Source organism: Macaca fascicularis, chromosome 11 (assembly GCF_037993035.2).
Source record: "Macaca fascicularis isolate 582-1 chromosome 11, T2T-MFA8v1.1".
In the NCBI taxonomy this organism is placed as follows: Eukaryota; Metazoa; Chordata; class Mammalia; order Primates; family Cercopithecidae; genus Macaca; species Macaca fascicularis.
Genome location: NC_088385.1, coordinates 69,675,752 through 69,696,529, shown reverse-complemented (window position 1 = coordinate 69,696,529; position 20,778 = coordinate 69,675,752). Strand labels below are relative to the sequence as shown.

The 20,778-nt window shown below is 44.7% G+C and overlaps 1 protein-coding gene and 1 pseudogene across 2 annotated transcripts in view; one reads left to right on the top strand and one right to left on the bottom strand.

The window, feature by feature from the left end:
- Positions 1–20,778, top strand: part of PPM1H (protein phosphatase, Mg2+/Mn2+ dependent 1H) — a 289,566-nt gene that overhangs the window by 168,016 nt on the left and 100,772 nt on the right. The gene's annotated exons all lie outside the window — the stretch shown is intronic.
- On the bottom strand, positions 7,785–9,344 carry LOC102136052 (glyceraldehyde-3-phosphate dehydrogenase pseudogene; annotated as a pseudogene).

The window sequence follows — 20,778 nt, the reverse complement described above, 5'->3', positions numbered from 1 at the left end:
TCTCTGTCAAGAACAGCCCTGGGATGTCTTCTAGAAGCTTCAGCTTCAGCATCACTTCTTCCTTGAGGTTTTCCCTGACTCCTCCATCCCATCCCAGGCAGACACCTGTTCACTGATGCCTCTCTGTGTGCCAGGGGCCCAAGGATCTCCCCTCTATTCCTTTTGCTTCACTTTTCACACTGTAGTATAACTGGGTGTCTCTCTCTCTTCCCTAATAGGCCAGAGCTCATTTATGGTAGGAATAAAATCTTAGCTTTGTATTCTCTCAAAGCTCTTCTAGAAGGAGGCTCAACTCTGCTTAGGTGCTTCGAAAATTGATTATATATAGTATTGTTGTTTGAAAAAACCATGACAGTGTTGATACCATTGCAGGCTTTTCCATATTCTTTAAAGACAAGTAGGTACAGTCAGTCGAGGGAGGACACCATTAACAGTAGGTGCACAGGGACCTGGCATATGAATGACAGAGATGGCTTCTTTTGAGGAAACACTCTCCTAATGCCCAGCACATACAGGCACCTGGCAAACATGGCCTCCACCCCATTGGGCCTGGCTCCCAGTCCATCCTCACACATCAGTTCTGATTCCAGATGACATCTGGTGGGCATCATTTCTCTTTTTCGCCATTCACTGCTGCTGTTCAGGTACTGTCACACACCTCACTGAACTTCAGCAACAAGCTCTGGTTCCCTCTCAGCTCTGTCCTGTACCAGTCCAGTTTCCACACACAACAGGGATAACCTTTGTAAAAGATAAGCCCTCCTCTCAAAGCCCTTCAGAGATGACTGTTGAGCTCATCTGAACTTTTTTGATGACCTGCAGGGTCCTTCTGACTGGCCCCAGCCCATCCCTCGAGCCTCCCCTGAGCCTGTCGTTTTCCTCACTGAGCGGCACGCATGGCTTTGTCTAGCTCCTCACACAGGCCGAGCATCTGCCACCATGCAGCCTTCACACACGCAGTTGCTTCTACCTGAACTGCTCTCCATCCTTCTCCATGACCTCCCCGTGCCAGTCCTTTCAGCATCAGTCTCGCTGTCCCCTCCGGGACCTCCCTGAGGCATCTCCCACCTTCACAGATGGATCACGGTCCTCCCTGTATTGTGAGTTCTGTGCAGCAGAAACGGCCCTTTCTGCTTCCACATCTGATCCCAGTGCCTAGCACAGTGCCTGGCACAAGGTAGGAGGTGCTCGAGGATTAAATGCTGAAAGAAGAAAAACAGAAGGGGAGAGAAAAAAAGGTCTTGGAAGTTCTCATTTGATTGGTAAAAGTGTGGTGTTACCGGGGTTCCTGTTACACTCAAGGTCACATGGATTTAATTTGAGACCTTTTTATAGTTAAAAATGTCAAGCTCCTTTGGAGGCTGAGCCTTCCATATGCACAGAATGTTTTTATTCAGTGTAGCTGTTACCCAACATTTGAGACAGATTTGCTTCAGCCTGGTGGTTTGGTTCTGTCTAGCGTTTGCAGCCATGATCTCCACTCGCTAATTTAGGGCATACCTAGATTTCCAGCGCACATTTCTCCCTCCCGGCAATGTAGGACATAAGCCAGGGGACGTTGGTGTCCCTAGACGGTGCCTCCACATCCTGGCTCCAGAGTCTGTGGTCTCTCTGGGTGCAGTCTGTCTTCTGGGTCACTCCCATTTGTTCTCATTTCACTATTTTTGTCCCTGGCAATTGTCTGGACGGAAATTCACCAGAGTTCAACATTTTTAGTATTACTGGATCTGACAAAGGAGAGGAGCAAAAGGATGGTCCCCCCCAGCATGGAGCAGAAACCAGTGCAGACAAAGAAAAGGCAGCAGCTGGATCAAGGCAGGAATCCAGGACTGAGAAGCACCCTGACCTTCACTGGAGGGGGCAAAATGCATCGGGAGTGTTCCTCTATCTTAGGACGTTGGCTCTCTCCAAGCTCACCCCACATGTTCAAAAGCAACCAGGAGTGGAGGTGAGAATTAATAGTCCACCATGAGTGGTAGCAAGCACAGCAAATGGAATAACAAACCCCTCGGGTTTAGATCTGGCCAAACCACCAGCCTCTCAAGATTTTGGTTGCTTCACCCCTAAAATGAAATGATTGAAGATTTCTAAGCTCAACAATTTCTGTGAAGAAATGTCATTTACCACATCTCTGCATTATGCACCTCTAGTAAATGTTTAATGATCTGCAATAAGTTTGAGAGTCACATTAGTGATTTCAACTTTCTGTATTTGACAAGTGTTCTAATTACCCACCAAGTGAGGAAGAGCTGAGGAAGAAATGAGCTGAGGACTGGCGAGAGGTTGTAGCAATTTGTGTTGTACTTGGACCTGCTTTGTCAAGTTGTGAACAATTAGTCTCACAGCTGAAAAACAACTGCTGCATGCAAAGCAGGTGATCTGAAATCAGGACGACTGCTCCTGATGCCCATTCCCACTCGTGCACATTTACCCTATCTGGATTTGGTGCTCAGCCCTGACAGGTGCTGGCTGATGATCTTCATGGCATGGTGTGTGGTAGACGGCTGTGGTTTATAGAGGGGAGGAAGCTGAGGCTTGGAGAGGCCTAACAGCCAGTCCAGGGTTGCAGGGGACAAGTGGGAAGGCCAGCACTCAACCCTGGACTGCCTGATTCCACCCAAACATCCCAATGTGGGCAGGCAGGAGATGACCTTGGATGGACTCACAGACCTGAAAAGACCATTTGGTTGATCTGGGCGGCAGCACATATTGGGAACCAGGTAAATCTGCTTCTCAGTCCCTGCTTGGGGACTTCAAGACCATCACTTAAAAACCCTTCTTGCAAAGTAAGAGTAATATCTGCCTCCTTGGGTTGTTGAAGAGAACGTAGACACAGCACCTGCTACTTGGCAGGTGCTTTGAAAAAAAAAATAGTTTCTTTCCCTTCAATTAGAGGAAGGATTGAATCATGCATAGTTCTTCAGGTCCAAAGGCATTTCAGCCTCCTCCAGGTTTCTCTGCCAGCCCCTCCCTTCTTGGTCCTCAATGTGGTGTTCTTTAGTTCTTAACCGATATGGCCCCTGTTTTGAGCGTGTTTCATCACATGTTCCTTTGCCATGCTAGATCCCTATTAATTTCAGTAGGGATGGCACCAGGTTCAAGAAGCTGAAGAAGAGGCCCAAAGCCAACAAGCAAGACGCAAGATTTTATTATGGGGAACTTACACACAGGAACGGCCCAGTGGTGGCAGTCTGGACAGAACTGCACCTGCTTGTAAAAAGGACACAGTTTGAGGCTGGGCGCAGTGGCTCACGCTTGTAATCCCAGCACTTTGGGAGGCCGAGGCGGGCGGATCACGAGGTCAGGAGATCGAGACCATCCTGGCTAACATGGTGAAACCCCGTCTCTACTGAAAATGCAAAAAATTAGCCTGGCGTGGTGGCGGGCACCTGTAGTCCCAGCTACTTGGGAGGCTGAGGCAGGAGAATGGCGTGAACCCGGGAGGCGGAGGTTGCAGTGAGCTATCCGGCCACTGCACTCCAGCCTGGGTGACAGAGCCAGACTCCGTCTCAAAAAAAAAAAAAGGACGCAGTTTGTATAGCATCTTCACTTAGCATCCTCCCCCTAGCACCCTCCACGTGGCAACCCTCATTTCTTGAGATAACTGCTGTCAGGTGTGTCTGCTATGAGGCTTATTCTCGGGGTATGGGTAAGTTACTGCTGTCAGGTGCATCTACCATGCCTCTTCTGAGCCTCCAACAGAGTCTGCAATTGAATGAAAATCCAAGCCTTGGAAGAAGGTGAGCTTGTGAAGTTTCCTGTCCTGCTCTGTGGCTTTCTGAGCACGGTGCTGCTCCTTGGCTATCCGGAGTTCCCAGGGGAAGGTCAGGAAGGCCTTTGCTGAGGCCTCTGATGCTCATCTGGCCAGGCACTGCTGCAGACTCCATGGCAGTGAGCCCCCTCTGGACAAGCACACATCAGGTGTGGTCACCACAGGGTCTGATCACAGAGCTTTGTGCACACTCACCTGACTACCTGTGCAAGACAGAAACCTCGCTAAGGAACTCCTAAGATGGGCCACACATAGTTAGGGGTTAACCCGAAGGCAAACTTGGGGCTTGGCAGATTCTCTAAAACAGTGACTCCCAAGTTGTTGGCATATAGCAGGGTGATGCTACCAAGAGAGGAACTGCAGACGGGGCGCTAACTGGGCCTGTGCTGGGAGACCTTCTGCCTGGCTGTGGGTCTCTGGTCTCAGGCCACAGACAACAGGTCCTGAGAGTGGGAAGAGCCGCTGCTGGGAGCCACGTCCATTTCCCTCGCACCAGTCTGCAGAGGTCAGTCTTCATGTCTAAGCCTTCCGCCTTCCAGCTCCTTGCTGTGTCATTCCCCATGGGTAAAATGAAGGCGGATCATGCCCATGAGTGCTGTGGCCTAGAATGACTCTCACCGCAGCCTATTTATTCCACTAAGCCAGCCTGCTCCACTGTGTGGACTCCCTAAACTCTCCCAAAATGCTCCTATAAGTGGGTACCTTGTATAGAGATTCTCAGTACCCTTCTCCAGCCCTTTTTTATGGGGAAATGAGGGGCTGTAAGGCTGGGGCGATGGGAAGCACTGAACAGGCCTGTGTCTGCCTGGTGTTTTGTGGTGGAGATCTCTACCTTAGTAAAACACATAGACCAATTTTAGCAGGAAAATTCAAGGATGTGTTACGCGGTTTTTGCTGTAGATATATGTCATGTTTCTTGTAGAAAATACAAACAGGCAAAAAGGAAAAATTGCCTGTAATCTCCTCCCCTCCCCAACCACTGTTACCAATTACGGGTACATCTTTCCAGCCTTTTTTCATACATAATCTCACTTTCCCCCTAGGGAAATTACACTCTGCATACAGGTTTAAAACAGTTTTTCCCCTTCCTCCTCAAACACAGAGTAATGGAAAACAATCTAAACATTTCTTAATGCTTCCAAATAATGGATATGAACTTCCAATCCCTTGTTCCTCCAAAACTGTGGTGTCCTTAGGACCTTACTTTATAGTATTAATATTTATTGTTGGCTGTAGTCTTCTTTGAGATTACGGTTTTTTATTTAGTTTTTTTCTAAAGCTTCCTGTGTTGTGGGTTTGTTATCTCTTGCTGCTGTCAATGAGTCTGCATGAAACAGAATTCCTTCTCCTTTCTGGATTAGTCCTTATCTTTTTTGACTTGGAAATCATGTAGGCCCTGATGTTTGCACTGTATGTAAACTGAAAGTAAACAACATCTAAGTTAGGGACAGAAGTACTTAAGGTTTTTCCTAGAGCAGAGTATGACTGGTGTGTGGTTAGAATGTAGTCTTCAACCTGGGACTCCGTGCTTACCCTTCAGAGCTAGTCTAGGTCATTTGGTCATTTTCTCATCTTTTATAGGAAAAGTTATTTTTCTTTAGTCATTCTGGGAATTGGCGTAACCACCACAGCATTTCATGGAGAAAAGAAATTCTCTTAGCTGTCAGATAATTCCTGTCTAGGTGACACCTCTCTTGGGTTAGATGCTTCTTTTTTTCCTCCACAGTTTGAAGGTTTAAATAAAATGTAGCCAGTGTAGAGAGTGGGATGATTGCAATTATGGAGGCAGAAAGATAAGAAGTTTGAAGTTCAGGTGAAGCACATGTCCCATCACCAAGATAAAACAAACAGTGACTCAGTCAAGAATCTGAGTTTTGGCTTAATTTCTCATGCATGTGCATTGTAGGTCATCTTTGAATTTATTTGACTTGTGAAAACAATTTTAACTACAAATAAACACACAAGCAGTATAAATACAGAAACCCCACACAGGCAGGGACCTCCCTTTGGTGAGAACGCTATAGGCATAGATGAATCATGCTGAGATAGTTTGCATCTGTGAGGTTCATGTGAACTTTGAGGCCACCAGCCCTCAAGGCAAAAATAAATACCCTTCAAAGACTTTGTAGCTTCCAAGAATTATTCATGTGGAAACCAAATGAAGATGTTGATTTCCAAGAAAGAGATCTCACAACTACAGTGGATGACTGAGTGATTCCAGCCAAACACAAGAAAGTGTTAACTTTTTAAATCTATTATTGAAGGAATGTAATTGTAATTATGGTACATTACTTTAGGTTTCTGGGGTAGTTTTAAGCACTTAGCTTTAAGCACTCCAGTTTAGCCTTTTGAACAGCAAATTCATGTTTCAAATTACAATGAATGTCTCTATTAATGCGCTTTCTAATTCCTTCTAAACCTCACTCCTAAATTGCACCAGACTGGAGCCATAAAGGGTTGCATGTGGGAAGCCTCCATCTGCTTTTCTCCTTTGAGAGGTGGTTGTGAATGAGACCAGCCAATGGGAATAAGATAATAATTGTGTTCTAAGAGCCTCTTGTTCTGTGGAGTGTGTGACTTACTGACTGATGCTAAACATTTGAAATTGTAAATTTGAATAAGTCCATAGAAATTGGGACACAGAAACATGGGTCTTAAAGGATGGTGCTGCTTCCGAGTGTTTCCTGGAGTGGTGTTATAGTAGGAAGTGCCTCTCAGTAATGCTGTTGTAAAGACAACCTTACAACTTGAAACTTGCCCCCAGAAAAAACACTTGAAAATAGTAGATCGAGGATGACAAATTTCTGGTGAATTCACTAGAGTGTGTTTTCTTCCAGTGAATTTATCTCTTCACTGATTTTATTCATTCCTATGAAATATCTAAGGGTGAACTGGTCTCTTTTCATTTTATAGTTTGAGAAAGAAGTTAAACCCTAAGTAACTATAATAGTTTCTCTAGAACTTAAGATATTTTTTATGCACCTGAAGATTTTTTTTTCAGCCTTACTAGGCCATGGTATAAATATTTCTCCTATTTATTTCTTGTTGAAATTTATTTCTTGTGTTGAAATGGGAGGTATCTCTTTTCTTTCAGGAAGCTGAGTTTCCACTTTTGGCATAACTAATCCCAGCAAAAACAGGAAACAGTTTATCTATCAAAAATCACACTCCTGATTTTGTCCATGATGTTCTTCCTCCTTTCTTGTTCCCTACTGTCTACACTTAAATAATTCAGATTCATAACCCAGCCCTATGAGAGCATGAGGGAGTATGGGGATAAAAGCTACCCCACTGAGGCTTCTCACAAGGACCAAACAGTGCCTCTCAGTGCCTCTTTGGCCATGGGTCTCTGTCTACAGAGTCTCACCATTGGGGGTGCCATTTTCTGGTCATCCACCCTTTCCCCAGCCTCATTTTCCAACTGGACCAGTCATAGCATTGAATGTCCCTTGTGAACTCTGGAAGGAGAGTTTTCCCCTTTGAGCCTGTGGAGGTGCTGTCTTTGGCTCTGGTTAAATCTTTGCTGACATCACAGGTGCCTCTCAAGTCAGCTTACGTAGGTCCAGCTGGTTCCTGCTTAGATATCCTCCTTTCTCTCTCCCTCTCATCTCTGCAGCTTGCGGTAGAGGCTGCTCCCACAGTTCTTTAGCCTTTCATGTGCCGCCATCTTTGTCCATTCAATTGGCTCCTCCGAGATTCAGCGCCCTCCTTCTTTTCCCCTCCCCTACTTTTTCCTTGTATTTCTCAGTAAGTACCCTTCATCTTTTCAGGACCACATTCCCAAATGTCACCAGCTTACCTGCGTCTCAGTATTCCCTGGCCTGGGCCACCTCTTTGTGGATGATGACTCTCCTCCCTCAGAAATTTATTTTGTATATTTATAAATATACAAAATGTGTTCATGTACATGTTTCCTTCATGAAACATTTGTTTTAAAAAAAACTGATTACATATGCAGTATATGTTACCTATGTACATTTTTTTTTTTTTTTTTTTTTTTTTTTTTTGAGACGGAGTCTCGCTGTGTCACCCAGGCTGGAGTGCAGTGGCGCGATCTCGGCTCACTGCAAGCTCTGCCTCCCGGGTTTACGCCATTCTCCTGCCTCAGCCTCCGAGTAGCTGGGACTACAGGCGCCCGCCACCACGCCTGGCTAGTTTTTTGTATTTTTAGTAGAGACGGGGTTTCACCATGTTAGCCAGGATGGTCTCGATCTCCTGACTTCGTGATCCACCCGCCTCGGCCTCCCAAAGTACTGGGATTACAGGCTTGAGCCACCGCACCCGGCCTCATTTTTTTTTTTCGGCTGAGCACAGGGGACTTTATTAATGGCACATGACAAGGTGGGGCTCTCTAGACCCCTCCCTTTTCAGGGGGTCTGCATGGGAACTTGAGAAAGGGAAATTCTCAGTGTTGTTGGGGACTGAGTGTGGCAGTGACTCCCCAGCAGTGAGGGCCTCTCTCTTCCTCTCTCACTCTCGCTAGGGTTGGTGGTCCAGGGGTCTTACTCCTTGGTGGCCATGTGGGCCATGAGATCCACCACCCTGTTGCTGTAGACAAATATATTGTCATACCAGGAAATGAGCTTCAATGACACGTGGTCGTTGAAGCCAGTGCCAGCCCCAGCATTGAAGGTTGAAGAGTGGATGTCGCTGTTGAAGTCAGAGGAGACAACCTGGTGGTCAGTAGTATAGCCCAGGATGCCCTTGAGAGGGCCTTGGATGCCTGCTTCAAATATGATGTCATCATACTTGGCAGGTTTTTCCGGACAGCAGTTCAGGTCCACGACTGACACACTGGCAGTGGGGACACGGAAGGCCATGCCAGTGAACTTCCTGTTTAGCTCAGGGATGACCTTGCCCACAACCTCAGCAGCACCAGTAGAGGCCGGGATGATGTTCTGGAGAGCGCCGTGGCTGTCACACCACAGTTTCCTGGAGGGGCCATCCACAGTCTTCTGGGTGATGGCGTGGACTGTGGTCATGAGTCCTTCCACGATACCAAAGTTGTCATGGATGACCTTGGCCAGAAGCACTAAGCAGTTGGTGATACATGAGGCATTGCAGATGATCTTGAGGCTGTTGTCATTACTTCTCATGGTTCACGCCCATCACGAACATGGGGGCGTCAGCAGAGGGAGCAGAGATGATCCTTTTGGCTCCCCGCTGCAAGTGAGCCCCAGCCTTCTCCAAGGTGGTGAAGACACCGGTGGATTCCACTATATACTCAGCACCAGCATTGCCCCATTTGATTTTGGAGGGATCTCGCTCCTGGAAGATGATGATGGAATTTTCGTTGATAACAAGCTTCCCATTGTCAGCCTTGATGGTGCCATGAAATTTGCCATGGGTGGAATCATACTAGAACACACAGACCATGTAGTTGAGGTTAATGAAGGGGTCATTGATGGCAACAATATCCACTTTATCAGAGTTAAAAGCAGTCCTGGTGACCAGGCACCCAATACAACCAAATCCTTTGACTCTGACCTTCACCTTCACCATAGTGTCTCAGAGATGCGGCTGGCAATGACAGAGAAGATGCGGCTGTCTGTCAAATGGGAGGAGCAGAGAGCTACTTATGTGCAATTTAAATATGCAAATAAACAAGATTAAGAAAAGAAAGACATGATATTCTTACCATCCAAAGATGATGACTGACTTGTACCTCTCGTCATCCAGGTCTCTCCTTGTCCTGTTCTTGTGTGATTTCCCTGTTCACATGTGGCACCTCTCAGAGCTGAATTGGCCTGCATGGTAGAGAGCTGAAGGCCACCCACCTTGTAACATCCTTAAAACCTACCCTCACTCTCCTGACAGCCACGCCAAAGAGCTGAATCACAACAAGTGTCTCATGGATGGAAGCTCTTCCATTTTGTTACATTTCAACTGTTTTTAACTTGCTTATTTTTACTTGTACTAACCCTTTCTCTTCACTGTCAACCAAAAGATCATGAAAGACTATTGATTTCTAAAGTTCAAGTAAAGACTATGGCTTACCATTTCTTTTAGCTGGACGAGGAAGGGGTTTGGGAGAGAAGCATTGGGAATGAGTTGACTTACTCTCTTATGGAACCCAGGTAGACCAGTGACTGCTGCTTTCTTTCACTAGCCCTCACAAGCCTTTCTTTCATAATCTACTCTAGAATCTGTTTTTGGACAGGGTCTGTCTCTGTCACCCAGGCTGGAGTGCAGTGGTAGCTTGATCTTGGCTCGCTGCAACCTCTACCTCCCAGGTTCAAACCATTCTCCCACCTCAGCCTCCCAAGTAAGTGGGACTACAGGCATGTGCCACCAAGCCTGGCTAATATTTTGTATTTTTGCTAGAGACAGGGTCTCATGATGTTGTCCAGGTTGGTCACGAACTCCTGAACTCAAGTGATCCTCCCATCTCAGCCTCCTAAAGTGCTGGGATTACAGATGTGAGCCACTGTCCCCAGCCTACTCTAGAATCTTATCAAGGCTGGATAAGACAGCTCTCCCCTTCTCACATTGCAGAATCCATAGTCTCCCATGTTAAAAATTACACCTGACTTGCGTATCTCTAATCTTTGTTCACAGCCACATCTCTTCTTCACTGCCCTTCCTTCTAGATCCCTAACAGTACTGCGACAGCCTCATTTTTGAGGACTTTTGGGACCCTAAGATATAATCCATTGAAACCAGAGGATTTGATCCCTTTTATTGCAGCAAGATTCTCCTCTGTAATATTTTTATTTGGTTTGGAGCCTTAGTTTTTCTTGTGGTTTTTCTCCACCTTCTCAATGTGAGAGGGAAGATAATACTTCTAATCCTGGTGATGAGGGAAGGTCATTCCAGAGAAGCAGCAAATACAAAAATCAAGTAAGAATCAGAACAAGAAAGCCCAAGCTTCAAGTCAGAACTAGTGGAAATGAGGTTAGTGGGAGCCCACCCTGATCCCCCTTATCTGGAAAACTATTTAAGAGAAGAACCAGAATGGAAAAAGCCAGAGAGAGGGGGAGAGAACCTGGAACCTGGCGTTCTCCCAGACAAGCCCCCACCACAGTCTCAGCCTCTTTACCTCTGCCTGTGCATCTCAAAAAAAACAAAAAACAAACAAACAAAAACCACGGAAGCAGAGAGAGATGGCCTGCTGTGGCCTTTTTCCAAGAGGGAGCAGAACAGTTCCGATTTTACATCCAACAGGACTTCAAGAGTAGGGGGTGAGGCTCCAGGAGTGAAGCCCACCGTATCCCTAAGCTATGGGTCAGTCAAGTGCTTCCATCCCTGAATCTGACCCACACATGGTAGAAAGGTGGAAAGATGTTAGATGTTCGTCCCATAGTTAGATTTGGGCATTGTTATAAAGGAACCTGGTTTTGGAAAACAACAATCTACACGAGTATATTAAAGACTCAGAAAAGTCCTGTGACAAAGAAGAATGTTTCCTGAACTCTTTCAAGCACGAGAAGTCTTCGTTTGGGGGTCCCCTGTTTTCATTCACACCGGATTCCACGGGAAATGTTGTAGAGGCCAACCTAAATTAACTGATTTATTCTGTGAAGAGGAGTTTGACAGGTAGCTGAGGTTAGAAGGTAGATGAGAGAACGGACCTGTTTTTCTGTGTTTTCACTTAATATGTTAGTTTAGTTCTCGGCTTTGTTTTTCTCCCCTTTTTCTATATGCATTCCCTAGAACACTTGTTTCAGTTTTATAATTTAACTACCATATAGATATGACTATTCACAAATCTTTTTTAGCCCTGACCTCATTCCTGAGCACCACTCCCACATTTCCAACTGTGTCTTCACTAGCCCCTCCACCTGACATCAGGCATATGCCCCAAATTCAGATGCCCAAAATGCAATGTCTTCTCCAGACCACCTCTTCTGCTTGTCTCTCCTGTGTTAATAGCATCGTCGTCCTTCATTGCCCAAGCTGGGAACCTCAGCAGATTTGCAGGCATTTTCTTCTCCTTTAATTCTCACATAATTTTTTTAAATTATGTATTTTATCTCTAAGAATTTTCTGTTTCCACAGACATAGTTCAGACTCATTTTTTACTTGGACAGTTGTAAGAGCCTTGGATAAATTATGGGTTGAGTAGAATTTTTGCAGGAAAAGGGGATTTGGTGTGGGAATCCTTTACATACATCTCTTTGTCACAATAAAATTAAAAATTATGGATATGCTTGGGAAAATGTTAAGGAGACTCTAACATTAATATTAATGAGCAGAGTGAGGTTTCAAAGCTATTGAGCAAGGGATTCAAGAATACCCCCAACTCCCCTGTCAATCTTCCTTCTTTTCTGTGGAATGTTGGGGGGATCTGAACACGTGAATGGAAATGGCAATGAGAAATCTTCAAAATGTTAAATTTTTATTTAACGATAAAATGTGAGACAACCATTTTATTCTTAAAGCCTAAGCGAGGTCACAAAAAAATTTTTTTTCTTTTGTACAATTCCTTAAGATCCCATTTGTAGACACTTATAATCACCCAAAAATAAGGAAGTTCCAAGTAAATTACTATCCTACTGACTCTTTGTGAGTTTAATTTATTCATTCAGCATCACTAATAATCTATAAAGTCCCTTCATACATACACTCATTTAGTCTGAAGAAAGTGGTATTTATCAAGTGGGGAAAATTGATTCTCAGAGTGGCTAACTCACTTTCCCAGTATACTTAATTCATAGCTTGAAATTGACTTTGGACTGCAAACTTTGATCACTTTTCATTTCACTGTAGCCGGCTCCCAAACCCAACTTAATGGGTTATGTTCAATGAATGAGAGATGGGCTTCCCAGGCCTTTGCTGTGTAAGGAACTGGCACTGGGTAACTGTAACCAGGCAGAGCCAGAGAGGCCTTACAAGTAGGGCCGGTGTGCAGCATCTAACCTGTGTAACCCAACCATGAACCACAGATGAGCCTCCCTGCCTCGCCAGATGAAGTAATGTAACTTATTTTGAACAGGAGCATGTGGCAAAGAAGAGGTCCTGTTTACTTCCACAGTGCACACTGCAAGACATTCTCAGTACATTATGCAGTCTAGATCTCATTGTTTATGGGTCTGGTTTTGCCCTCATGCAGCAGACGTAGTTCCTGATTTATAGCACCCTAAAGAAACTACAGTGAAGGATGCCTCAAGATTCTTGGCAGGCAAATACAGACAAAACTCCTTTACATCTTTTTTAAGAACTCCAGGGATGGAGATCCATGAGCTTTGGTCAAATGTATAAAGTGAAGATCAAGAAATTGTTTTCCCTTTTCCAACCATAGAGTTTTACTGATTTGATGTGATTTCCTCCTGTTTGTTTCACTCTGAGCATGAAGAAATGGTCACCCACTGTTCTCTGAATAAACCCATTTTAAATGCATGAAGGCAAGTGTGATGAGATTGTTCCTCATTCTTTCCCTCAGGCTAAAATACCACTTTTGCTTTAGCCTCTTCAAAGCTTCTATTTTCCACCCCTTGAATTGTGTTTACTCCTCTTCTTGGGACCCTGCTCAGTTGTTCCGTCACATTGCTATTTTTCAAGTAAAGAGGCCTGAATCGGACACAAATCAAACAAGGGTGTGACCAATCCAGGGTATTAGTGAAGAAATTATTTCCTGGGCTCTGCAAGTCCTACCTGTCTTGGCACACAAATAGTGAGCCATTGTAGTGAACAGTCACCTTTAAAAAGAAGAGAAAAGTTCATCCTACTCATAAATAGTCTGCAGTAGAGAGAAAAATAAATGCCTTTGGTGGCTTCACCTGTTCTGGCTACTTGCTGTGAGGAAGAAAATGTGCTTGATTTGGCACTTAACAAATGGTTGTACACATTTGTGCTAGGGAACCGTGCGATATTGTGAATTTTAGATATTGACCCTGCACTAGAGAGAAGCAGAATACATATCCTCTGATGCAAATGAAAAATAAAGCATTGTGTGATATACACATTGAAATCTAAACATGCAGGCAAAACTTTTTCAGCAAGATGCCTTTAAAAGGGTGCTGAATAAGAAATCACTGAGATTTTCAGATCTGAATCTAGTTTGAACTTGAGTCCTTTAAGAGAAAGTTCTAAAACCCACCAATTAGGAATGTAAAATTGTACAGTCACTTTGGAAAGCTAACTGGTGGTTCTTCAGAAAGTTAAGGTTACCATATGGCTCAATAATTTCACTCCTGGGTATATGCCCAAGAGAACTGAAAACATATATTTACACAAAAAGTTGTACACAAATGTTCATTGCAGCATTATTCACTATTTTTTTTAAAATGGAAACAAATGTCTGCCAACTAATGAATGGATAAACAAAATGTGTTCATGTGATGGAATATTATTTAGTCACAAGAAGGAATGAAGTACTGATGCATGCTGTAACATGGATGAACCTTGAAAACATATGTTAAGCAAATGAAACCAGTCATAAAGACCATGTATTGTATAATGCCATTCATATTAAATGTCCAGAATAGATTAATCCATAGAGACAAAGTAGATTAGTATTTGCCAGGGTTTAGAAGGAAGGAGAGATGGGGAGTGGCTACTAAAATGTACAGGGGCTAGGGAGTCCTTTTTCAGATTTCGAAAATCCTGGAATTGGGCCGGTTGCGGTGGCTCACGCCTGTAATCCCAACACTTTGGGAGGCCGAGACAGGCTGATCATGAGGTCGGGAGATCGAGACCATCCTGGCTAACGCGGTGAAACCCCGTCTCTACTAAAAATACGAAAAAACTAGCCAGGCGTGGTAGCCTGTAGTCCCAGCTACTTGGGAGGCTGAGGCAGGAGAATGGCATGAACCTGGGAGGCAGAGCTTGCAGTGAGCCGAGATCGCGCCACTGCACTCCAGCCTAGGCGACAGAGCAAGACTCCGTCTCAAAAAAAAAATAGAAAAAAGAAAATGTCCTGGAATTGGATAATGGTGATGGTCGCACAACCCTGAGAATGTACCAAAAAACGCTGACTTGTATCACTTTAAGAGGGTGAATTTTATGGTATGCAGACTGTAATTCAAAACCAGAAAGCAAACACATAGACCTCTTTTTTTGAGAAATGATATGCACCTTGAAAACCTTTCATTAATGACTAAGGCATTTACCTGATCTGGAAAATGTTGTGTTGGTGTGCTGGGTTTCATGAGTGTTGCTGGTAGCCAAGATGGTAGACTAAGATGTTTCTACAGAAAGTGGCTGAATATGACACTGAGAAATTATTCTGGGTGGTATGAATACAGACTGGGCTGGTTGTGAAGAAAGCAAGGAACGTTGGACTCAGCTATGGCTCTATGAGTGGTCACTTATTTTTGCTGCTACTTAAAGATCTGAAATATTTTTCCCTTGACTGTCATTTGTGAATATTTTTGCCTAGGAGCTTAACTGCATAGTTGGGGTCTTGTTAAATGAATCATCATATTTGCAGACTTATTTAGTAGTTTCCATTCTGAAAATTGAATGACAAGAAATACACCCAAACTGATTCCAGGCTATTAGGTTTACTTTTTTCCCTTCAGCTATTTTTTAATACCATTAATTAGCATCTACAGAGTAGCCATCCTCTGACGATGGTAAGGTAACCCTGGCTTGTCCCTCAGCTGCCCTGCTTTCTTTCCCAACAATGCGTTTCTAATACTTTTGAAAGAGAACAACACTTCTGCTGCATCCAAACAGAATCCACAAGGTCTGATGCTTTTGAACAAAATGGATGTTTCCTCCCTGTGCCTTGAAATTGATATACACTGTCAAAAGGGGTTTTCCGAATGGTTTCTCTTTGTCACCTTGTACCAGATTTTCTCCTCCATTCTGGAAATGTGCAGTTTAATGTTGCGTTTCGAATCACTTTCAGCTGAAAGAGTGTGTAATGGAATCAGGGCATCCATGAATACTCTTAACAGTGTCAGAGATGCCTTTTTGTTTGTAGCTCTGTGTTCCAAGGGGACTGATGACAACAATGAAATTACATTGGGGGCCTTGCTCAGGAACAGGTTCCTTGTCTGTGATGATTTAAGAGAAATAGTAAGGGTGGCTTCTCCCATCCTGTTGCTTCTGTGTTTGGTTTATATTTCTTAGAATCTAAATTGTGGTGATTATCACCTCCTGAGAAAAGTAGTAACTGGAGTCCTTGTCGGTATTTTCCTACCCCAGTGTGTATCAGACTTCTTTTCAGAAGCATTTCACTCTAACGCTGAAAGTTGCCTTGAAATCACCTGATTGTGCCCCTTTTTGTTATTAGCAAGGATGCCAGGGCTCAGAGTTAAAGACTATTAACAGTAGCCCACTGTGGAGCTGGCACCTATAATTTCAGATTCCCAGGCCGGTGCTGTTTCTGCCACAACACACAGGCTCCTACCACCAATTACTCACATATCTGTGAATTCCGTCCAAAGCCATGAACCTTCTGAGCTGGAGGAGGGCTTGACAATTAGCCTCTGTCCCACAGTCTTCATCATTTCGTGCTTTGGCTGTCACAGTATAGCCTTCCAGGTTAACTGTCAGAACCTAACAACCCAGAAAGGATAGATGATGGCAGGCGCTTCCTCACGCGCGTGTGTGTGTGTTCTACATTGGCACACATTTAACTACATGAGTGGGTGGAATCCATGTTACAGGGCTGGCCGATTGCTTAGGAATTAAAGATGGGAACGAAGTTCTGCACTCCCAGGACTTTTTTAAACTAGAGCCTCAAAGCATTTTGCTTTGCCATTCAGCAAGTTCTCTTGCTGCGGAGAGAAGAAACCAGAGTATAACAAAGTAAAATGACTTGGTTTGGAATTGGACTTCAGATGTGAGCTTGATCGCTGCCCTTTGTCTTACTTAGAGGACTATTTTATTTTATTTTATTTTATTTTTTTAATTTTATTTTTTTGAGACGGAGTCTCACTCTGCCGCCCAGGCTGGAGTGCATGGCCGGATCTCGGCTCACTGCAAGCTCCTCCTCCTGGGTTCATGCCATTCTCCGGCCTCAGCCTCCCGAGTAGCTGGGACTACAGGCGCCCGCCTCCGCACCTGGCTAATTTTTTGTAGTTTTAGCAGAAACAGGGTTTCACTGTGGTCTCGATCTCCTGACCTCATGATCTGCCCGCCTTGGCCTCCGAAAGTGCTGGGATTACAGGCGTGAGCCACTGCGCCGCCCACTTGGAGGACTTTTAATACCTTTTACTCCATAGAAATTGGACTCCTGGACACCATTACCTGCTTCTCAAGTCCAGCAGCTTGGGGATTTTGGATTTCTTTTCCATTTCTACTCTACCGAGAGATGCTACCTTTATTTTTTAGTTGGACTATGTATTTGTGTGTGTGTGCGTGCATAATTTTTTTCTCTTTCTCTTTCCCACCTATGTTATAGGTCATTGTTGTGTGTCTAGAGCAGAGGGAGTGCTTGGCAGGTTCTGCCACATGGGCAAAGCTTTCTACTGAGGCTGAAAAGCTCCATGCCTATTAATTGTCTCCATGCCATGTTTACATAGCACCTATTTATTATTTGACTGTGAATTTGGGGATTTTGTCTGGTTTTAAGACAAAAGGTTTTTACCTTGAGAGGGCAGAAGGGCGGAAGTGTGCTCTGGAATGTACCCTGCCAGAACATGGGCTTTTAGGCTTTCTGAGGGTGACACGAAGAAGGTGCTGACAGAGTGTTCCTGTGTTTGCACTACTTGATTCTCCAAACTTCGTCTTCCCCTTAAAACTTAATTTATGCTGGGCATGGTGGCTCATGCCTGCCATCCCAACACTTTGGGAGGCTTAGGTGTGAGGATCACTTAAACCCAGTACCCAGCACTAAAAAATTTTTTTTAATTGCCAGGCACGGTGGCTCACGCCTGTAATCTCAGCACTTTGTGAGGCTGAGGTGGGCGGATCACCTGAGGTCGGGAGTTCGAAACCAGCCTGACCAACACGGAGAAACCCTGTCTCTACTAAAAATACAAAATTAGCCAGGCCTGGTGGTGCGTGCCTGTAATCCCAGCTACTTGGGAGGCTGAGGCAGGGGAATCACTTGAATCTGGGAGGTGAAGGTTGCGGTGAGTCGAGCTCATACCATTGTACTCGCGCCTGGGCGACAAGAGTGAAACTCCGTCTCAAAAAAAAAAATTTTTTTTTTTAATTAACCAGGCATGGTGGTACATGCCTGTGGTCCCAGCTACTCAAGAGGCTGAGGTGAGAGGATCACTCGAGCCCAGAAGTCCAGGGCTACAGTGAGCCACGATTATGCCACTGCACTCCAGCCTGGGCAACAGAACGAGACCTTGTCTCAAAAAAAGAAAAAAGAAAGAAAGAATTTGTTACTTGTTTGCATGAATCTGAAGCTTTCTCTATAGCCATAGCCAATAACAATAGCTCTGCAGTGTACTAAGGCAATGTCATTTCATTTTAGGAAATTTAGAGGTGAGGGGGCGTGAATGAGCTTCTACTTTTCAAACCCAGTAGCAACCTGTGTGTTGGGGCTCTGTGGAGGGAGAACATTTCTGAGACCATCTAGAAGGAAAGTTCCTTATTCTGCAGGATGAAACCACAGCACACAACAGTATAGGTTGAGTTTTGCTTGCTACGGAACAAGGGAGATATCACCCAAGCAACAGAAAGTGTGATTGGCTGTTTGGTGCCTCCCAACGAAGATGTCCCCTTCTCCTAGTAGTGATGTATGAAGGGGAGGTGGCTTCCCCATCCTACTGCTACCTCCAGACCTCTGGGTGGCTGTCTGGGCCTGGAACTCTGGCAGTCCGTGGTGGTAGGTAGCCCATAGGCAATGAATACGGTAATTGAGTTGGGAGTGGTGGTTTGGTTTGGTTTGGTTTTGCTTTATCAGTGTTACTGATTGAACACATTGAAAATTTCCCTATGACCACTGAATAAATCACACCTGGATGTATACTGTAGAGCCTGTGGGCATGGTTTCAAGTCAGTTCTTGGGTGCCTAGTGAAATATATATGTATGAGACTGATACAGAATGCCCAGGCTACGGGGGGAGATCGCACCTGTTTAAACCTTTTTTTTTTTTTTTTTTTTTTTTGAGACAGGATCTTGCTCTGTTGCCCAGGCTGGAGTGCAGTGGCATGATCATAGCTCATCACAGCCTCAACTTTCTGGGCTCAAGTGATCCTCCCATCTCAGCTTTCTGAGTAGCTGGGACTATGGGCGTGCACCACAACACCTGGCTAATTTTTTCTATTTTTTGTAGAGATGAGGGTCTCAGTATGTTGCCTAGACTGGTCTCAACTCCTGAGTTCAAGTGATCTTCCTGCCTTGGCTTCCCCAAGTGCTGGGATTATAGATGTGAGCCATCACGCCTGGTCTAAACTTCTTTATATGGCTAAGATTAACAAGCTCTAACCTTCAGTCGAAGAGTTGATGAATTCTTTAGTCATGCATTTAATCCCTCACTTGGAACCTCTTCTTATACTTTTATTTTGAATGTGATTGGCAGTTCTAAACCTATTTTTCTGGGTCCTTTCCTTAAAGCACAAGTGATGTAGAAAAGTACAGGCATCTTTAGGCTTAACCAGTTCTTATTTTTATGAGAAGATTCAGTCACTGGCTTCTCAGTTAGTGGCTTCTGAAACAGATGCAGGATAGTTTTGTTGCTGTGCCTGAGCTCCAAATAACGGCCTCTGAGATGTGGTTGGGCCACCTAGTAGAACTTCATGGAGAGGTGCTTGAGGCATGTGGGGTTCATGAAGGGTGGTAACATTACAAAGATGAATCGGCATTCAGGAAGACTCTAGGTCTTCTGTGACTGTGTAGCCAAATCTGGGCAAATCAGTTCCTCTTCAAATTTACAAAAGGAGCATACATTTCTTGTAACAGTCAAATAATACAAAAATATATAAAGAAAAGTTAACCAGGCGAGGTGGCTCATGCCTGTAATCCCAGCACTTTGGGAGACTGAGGTGGGAGGATCGCTTGAACCCAGGCATTCACGACGAGCCTAGGCAACATAGTGAGGCCTCATCTCTACAAAGAAAAAAATAATAATTTAAAAAATTAAAAATAATAAAAAGTTTTAAAAAGAAAAATTAACTTTCTCTCCCACTTCCACAACTTCCTTGCCACTCATTCAAACATAATTATATGTTATCAAGCTGCCAGGTGTCGAGGTGGTCAGTTAGGACAATGAACCAAACTGAAAGTAACAATCGTTTCTTCTCTTACTGCAATAGTCCTGGCAAGAGGCAAAGAGGGAAGTGCTGACTCCCCAGGGTTCCATTTTTCCCCATAGGATGGCAACATGTGAAGGTCTGGCAGATGACACGCAGCGCTAGCAGGAGGGAGCCTCAGTGCCCAGAGCTCTGAACTAAAGGCTTTGCCATTTTGTGGACCGAGGGATGGAGGGCCAGGGAGAGAAGGGGAAGGACTACGAGTAGACTGAGTCAGAGCAGAGAAGTTTCTCAGTGGAGACTCTTAGGCTAGGGGGGTATGAGTCCTGGGCTGTAGTCCTCTCAGCGGCTGCAGTGCAGGGACTGTGCACCACATCTGGTGTGGAGAGGGCAGCTTCCCCCGTGAGGCCTGCTGGGCAGAGCCTTTGTAATGGCCTGTGGTCAGGCCTGAAACATAGCACACAGGATTTGGGCATGGAATCAGATTCCTCACGTAGATGGGATATCTATATATAGTTTTTGTTTTTACAAAAATGGGATTGTACCACTCATTACTCTGCAGTTTACTTTTCTCACTTACTATATCATGGATAACTCCAGGTCACAAAATAGAATTTCACTTTTTTTTTTTTTTTTCGAGACAGAGTCTCACTCTGTTGCCCAGGCTGGAGTGCAGTGGTGCAATCTCAGCTTACCACAACCTCCGCCTCGCAGGTTCAAGCAATTCTCCTGCCCCAGCCTCCCAAGTAGCTGGGATTATAGGCACCCACCACCATGTCCAGCTAATTTTTGTACTTTGAGTAGAGACAGGTTTTCACCACGTTGGCCAGACTGGTCTCGAACTCCTGACCTCAAGTGATCCACTCACCTTGGCCTCCCAAAGTGCTGGGATTACAGGTGTGAGTCACAGCTCCTGGCCTCTTTTTTTTTTTTTTTTTTTTTTTATGGCTGTATAATGGCTTATA